This window comes from Mus caroli, unplaced genomic scaffold (genome assembly GCF_978045245.1).
Source record: "Mus caroli unplaced genomic scaffold, Mus_caroli_1 scaffold_9, whole genome shotgun sequence".
In the NCBI taxonomy this organism is placed as follows: domain Eukaryota; kingdom Metazoa; phylum Chordata; class Mammalia; order Rodentia; family Muridae; genus Mus; species Mus caroli.
The window spans coordinates 121,302,912-121,309,143 of record NW_028227264.1 but is presented as its reverse complement, the minus strand read 5'-3'; the positions used below and the strand labels follow the sequence as shown (position 1 = coordinate 121,309,143).

At 44.6% G+C, this 6,232-nt stretch overlaps 1 pseudogene; it reads left to right on the top strand.

The window, feature by feature from the left end:
- Positions 1 to 234: 234 nt before the first annotated feature.
- On the top strand, positions 235 to 5,196 carry LOC110302762 (ubiquitin-conjugating enzyme E2 E3 pseudogene; annotated as a pseudogene).
- The last annotated feature ends 1,036 nt before the right edge of the window (positions 5,197 to 6,232 follow it).

The window sequence follows — 6,232 nt, the reverse complement described above, 5'->3', positions numbered from 1 at the left end:
GGCCTCATGGAGACCAGGGACGACAGGTTCTAGCTCTCAGGACATCATTGGACATCTCAGAAGAGCTGAAAACAGATAGGGGTACCAGGGCGGCAGTGGCCCAGAGCAGAAGGGAAAAAGGGGGCAGGGGGAGTGCTGCTTGTTTCCCACATGGGCAAGAGTCCTTGGTCCAGTCTGGAAGCTGGAAATGCTGGGAGGTCTTCCTGCTGGAGATAAGACGAGGCTCTTTAAGGGATGGCCTATCCCGTCGCTCCAGCATGGTGAGTCTTGATGAAAGGAGGCAGTCCATGGTTTTAGAGCTTTATTGTAGAAAACAGAGAGAGAGAAAAGGTAGAAAAATAGAGGCCAGCCATGGCCACATGAAGAGAGAGGAGAAGGGAAGGGGAGAAGGAGAGGGAGAGGTGAGAGTAAGATAACAAGAACTTGAGAGAGGAGAGAGAGAGGCTAAGCAGCCCCTTTTATAGTGGGCTGGGCTACCTTGCTGTTGCCAGGTAACTGTGGGGAGGAGCATACCTGGCTGTATCCAGGTAACTGTGGGGGTGGAGTATAGCCAGAATACCAGGAGCTTAGGGCATTGCCCTATATGACTGATGGCCACAGGATTATGGAGTTGAGGGTTCATGGTGTCAGGAGCCTAGTGTCTGGGAGTGTCGCTCACGGTTCCATCCCTTGTAGAATTTTCTACTGGGTCTCCGGAGTAAGCCTCGCTCAACCAGAACACAGACTGCCTTTCACGGTCCAGCACTTTCCTGCTTCCAACCTCAACTGGATTGGACGCCTTTTGGTGAGCTTCAGCGGTTCTTGCTCCAGCCCTTCAATACGCCTGCCATTCCCTCTCCTCACAGCCTTGGTTCCTGCTATCCCACTGCTTCCTGAGCTGGGCAAGCTTTGAAGGGAAAAGCTCGGTCTTACTCGTGGCTGTATAGGGAAATGGTAATTGTTCAGAATAGTGAACAGTTCTGATCTTACAGTCTCCCTCTGCTGACTAGTTTTGTGTCTACTGGACACAAGCTGGAGTCATAGGAGGGAGCTTCAGTTGAGAAAAAGCCTCAGTGAGATCTGTGGCAGAGGGACCAGCCCACTGTGGGTGGTGCCAGGCCTGGGTGGGTGGTCCTAGGTTCTAAAAGAAAGCAGACAGAGAAAGTTGTGAGGACCAAGCCAGTAAGCAGCACCCCTCCCTGTCTAATGCATCAACCCCTGCCTCCAGGTTCCTGTCCCGCTCAAGTTTCTGTCCTGACTTTTCCCCAACAGAGGCTAACAGCTCCTCTCCTGACTGCTTCGTCTCTTCACCCTAGACATTCTGAATGAGGTGAGAAGACATCCCAAAGTTAAAATCCCCCTGAGCTGGAGAGATGGCTCAGTGGTTAAGAGCACTGACGGCTCTTCCAGAGGTCCTGAGTTCAGTTCCCAGCAACCACATGGTGGCTCACAGCCATCTGTAATGAGATCAGATGCCCTCTTCTGGTGTGTCTGAAGATAACTACAGTGTACTTACATATAATAAATAAATAAATCTTGAAAAAAAAATGTACTTTAGAAAAATGAGAAAGATATATATGGAAAAAAAACATGAATTTAAAAAGACATTGTCAAAAAATATATTTAAAAAATTTACATTTCCCTAGTGGCTAAAGATGCTGAACACTTTTTAAAATATTTAATGAGTATTCCCCACACATATACCCCCTGTGACACCTGCCTATGTGGTTGATCGGCCCTTTTGTTGGTTGGTTTGTTGGGTTTTTCGTTTTTGTTTTCATGTTCTTTATATATTCTACATATTGTCCTCTATCTGAACTATAGATGGTAAAGCTTTTATCCCCTTCTCTAGGCCATCTCTTCACTCTGGTGACTGTGAGATTAGCTGAACAGAGGCTTCTTAATTTTGCAATCATGTTTGTCAATGCCTGGGGCTGTTTTCTGTTCTGTCAGAGCTGGTTCCTTAAAGTGCTGCCTGTGTCTAACTTGAAGTATTTTCTTTCCATTTCCCTCTTCTGGTTTGTGAACTCTGGGTCTTACGTTAAGATCTTTAACTTGGGCATTATGCCTCTGGCTTCTTTCCCTCCATGTGGAAATCCAGCTTTCCTGGCATCACTTGTTGACATGACTGCCTTTCCTCCATTGAATGGTTTTAACAACTGTGGCTGTAGCTGTGAGGGTTTCTTTCTGGGCCCATTGTTCTACATTCTGAGGTACCTGGGTTATGTTTTTGTTTGTTTTATTTTTTGGAGTTAAGATCTCACTCTGGTCCAGATTAACCTAAAACTATGTGGTCCAGGCTGCATCTGTCCTCACAGCATTCCTCCTGCCTCAGCAGCCCACATGCTGGAAGCACAGGTGTAAACCAATGTGCCAGGCACATGGCTTTCTCACAACTTCTGTCCTAGTTGGGGTTTCTATTGCTGCAAAGAGAGATCATGTCCACAGAAAGTCTTTTTTTTTTTTTTTTTTTTTTTTTTTTTTTTTTTTTTTTTGGTTTTTTCGAGACAGGGTTTCTCTGTATAGTCCTGGCTGTCCTGGAACTCACTTTGTAGACCAGGCTGGCCTCGAACTCAGAAATCCTCCTGCTTCTGCCTCCCGAGTGCTGGGATTAAAGGCGTGCGCCACCACGCCCGGCCACAGAAAGTCTTATAAAGGAAAAATATCTAATTGAGGCTAGCTTACGATTTCTGAGGTTTAATCCATTATCATCATTGTCAGAAGCATGGTGGTGGCACGCAGGCAGACCTGGTGCTGGAGAAACAGCTGAGAGTTCTGCATCCAGATCATCAGGGAGCAGGAAGAGAATGCCACTCTGGGCCTGACTTGAACTTCTGGGACCTCTGAACCCACCTCCCACCTCCCACCTCCCCACCCCACCCCCAATCCCCCACCCTCACCCCCACCCAGTGACACACTTCCTCTAACAAGGCCACACCTACTAATAGTGCCACTCCCTTTGAGCCTAAGGGAGCTCACACATCATCTATGGTACTTGGTCTAGTACTCAGTGTAGTATAGAGCAAGCTCACAGTATATGCATGTTGTTATAGAGTCATACATGGACATCAGGCCAAAGGAGAAATATCCTTCTTCACAAAGGTGTGCTTTTTGTCATAGGTTAACCTTCCTTGGCTGTGTGAGAGAAGATACCTCAGATGTACATTTGGGCTGCCACAGAGAATCCAACCCTAACCAGCTTCAGTTCTATCATGACAGATCCAGGCTTATCATTAAAGACCTAGGAGTTACCACTGTAACTGAAGGCAGGAAGGCTTCTTGGGTGAAATTATGTCAAGACCATGTAAAGGGGCCTCAGCCTGAAGAAACAGAAACAGTGGGGCCTTTCCTCAGAGAGCCAGCTCTTACCCTGGTTCCTAGATAAGGAAGTCCCAAATTATTCCAAGCTGCCATGAGGCTGAGAAGCAGATGTGTAGCCGGAGATGAGCCCCAGACCAAGCAGGGTCAGGGTGCGTGTGTTCACATGCTCCAAGTCCAGTTTTGGTAAGGATTTGAACGCAGATCATCGCAGAGGCATAAACTAGATGTAAGAGCCATTTTTCTGTGCTGCTGGTATAGCTCTCAGTGACAGACGTTTGCTTAGCAGGGGGAAGGCCTCAAGTTCAAGCCACATCTCTGTGTAACAATGCAATAAAAAGACCCACTTTTCTCCAGCAGCTGACTCAGACAGATGCAGACACCCAGAGCCAAATAGTAGATGAATCTTGAGGACTCTTATGGAAGAATAGGAGAAAAAATTGCAGACCCCAAAGGGGATAGGAACTCCACAGGAAGACCAACAGAGTTAACTAAGCTGGACCCTTGGGGCTCTCAGAACCTGAACCACCAACCAAAGAACATACGCCTAGGCCTCCCCACACACATACATATGCACATGTGTAGCTCAGTCTTCATGTGGGTCCTGAACAATTGGAGCGGGGTTTGTCCCAACAGCCGTTAACTATACATGGGGTATGTTCTTCTAGCTAGGCTGCCTTGTCTGACCACAGTGGAAGAGGATGTGCTTAGTCTTGCAGAGACTTGAAGTGCCAGGGTTGGGGGACACCCAGAGGGAGCCCCCACCAGCTCAGAGGAGAAGAGGAGGAGAGAATGGGGAAGGATTATGGGAAGGGGTGACCAGAAGGGAGGCAGTAATCTGGATGTAAAGTGAATAAGTAGAAAAATAAAATTAGCCGGGCAGTGGTGGTGCACGCCTTTAATCCCAGCACTTGGGAGGCAGAGGCAGGTAGATTTCTGAGTTCAAGGCCAGCCTGGTCTACAGAGTAAGTTCCGGGACAGCCAGAACTGTGCAGAGAAACCCTGTCTCAAAAAAAAAAAAAAAAAGGTCAACTATACTTGGTCCACCAGGTTCTGTATATGAAGGTGGTGTTTTTTTTCTGGATATCACATTTTCTTCAGATTATCCATTTAAGCCCCCAAAGGTTACTTTCCGTACCAGAATCTATCACTGCAACATCAACAGTCAGGGAGTCATCTGCCTGGATATTCTGAAAGACAACTGGAGTCCTGCTTTGACTATTTCAAAGGTTTTGCTCTCTATTTGTTCCCTTTTGACGGATTGCAACCCTGCGGATCCTCTGGTTGGAAGCATAGCCACTCAGTATTTGACCAACAGAGCAGAACATGACAGGATAGCCAGACAGTGGACCAAGAGATACGCAAAATAATTCACATCGTTTGTATGCAGTGTGAAGGAGCAGAAGGCCTCTTCCCACTGTGCTACGGATCTTTATAGCCTTTACAATACGGACTTCTGTGTATATGTTATACTGATTCTACTCTTGTCTTTATCCTTTGGAGACTGGGAGACTCCCCCGAAAGGTAAAAGCTACCAAGAGTAGAACTTTGTAGCTGTAGATTAGTGATGTTTAAAATGCCTACTTGCATGTCTTGCTTCTTTGGGATATCAAAATGTATTTTGTGATGTACTAAGGATACTGGTCCTGAAGTCTACCAAATATTATAGTGCATTTTAGCCTAATTCATTATCTGTATGAAGTTATAAAAGTAGCTGTAGATGACTTAGGAATTATGTCATTTGTATTAAGCCCAGATCTATTTCTGAGTATGTGGTTCATGCTGTTGTGAAATGTTTTACCTTTGTCAGTTTGTAATGAGAGGATTTCCTTCTACCCTTTGTAGCTCAGAGAGCACTGATGTATCATCTCAAACACAATAAACATGCTCCTGAAGGCATAGTTTCTTGTCATAATGTTAAAAGTCTTGTCAGAAGGTGTGTCTGAGATGATTGTTGATGAAATAAAGATGTGGCTATGAAGATTGATTATTAAGGACTAGTACAAATGAATTATTAAATTGAAAACATTTAAAAAAAAGAAAAAAGAAAAGAAAGAAAGAAAGGAAGGAAGGAAGGAAGGAAGAGAGAGAGAGAGAGAGAAAGAAAGAAAGAAAAAATAAAATAAAAATTTAAGAAGCCAAAAAATAAAATACTCTACTTATTAAATCACAGAGAGGTCTGTAACCTGTTCAGACATGCATCTTTGCATATCTTAGAAACGATCACCATGGTAGCAAGGCAGTTTGACAAATGAAGCTTGATAGCACAGAACATACTAAGGAGAGAAATTAACAGCCAATCATGAACTGTGTTATACCTTTACCTAGTTATGTCAGTCTTATGTCCTTAGCTGTTATTGTCTAACGCCCCTCCTCTTATCACTGGGGACAGCATTAGAATATATAAAGTAGACAAAACCTGCTGTCCAAATTAAATGAATGATAAAGTTCTGGTGTTTTCCTACCCAAGCTATAGAGAAAGTCATCTGAGCAAAAACTTGATTTTTACAAATGGTTCCTACATTTGTCTAGTGGTCAAACTAAAAAACGTCAGCTTAGGAACTTTCAGAAGGTCATGAAACACTTGACCTTCCGGAAGGTACCACACCCACTCCAGTGAAGACTGAGTGACAGGTCCAAAAGCTTGGACGCAGTCCAAGGCAAAGAGTTTCATGGAAACTTAGTCTCCTGGAGCCTTGGCATCCCATAGCAAGAATGCTCCAAACTTGTCCTTGTGTTAGTCAGTGAATGGATCTATGTGCTTTCTTTCAGTATTGTTTTATTATAGGTGACTCCAAGCAATGACTTGAAGCAAAATTGAACTTTGCTACCTGGCCTTCAAATGTCTTAGGCAGTCCTTGAGCCAACCCTGGGCTTAGAATTCAGTAAGAATGTTACCTATTCAGTAACATTCAGAATTAACTCTAGTATTGTA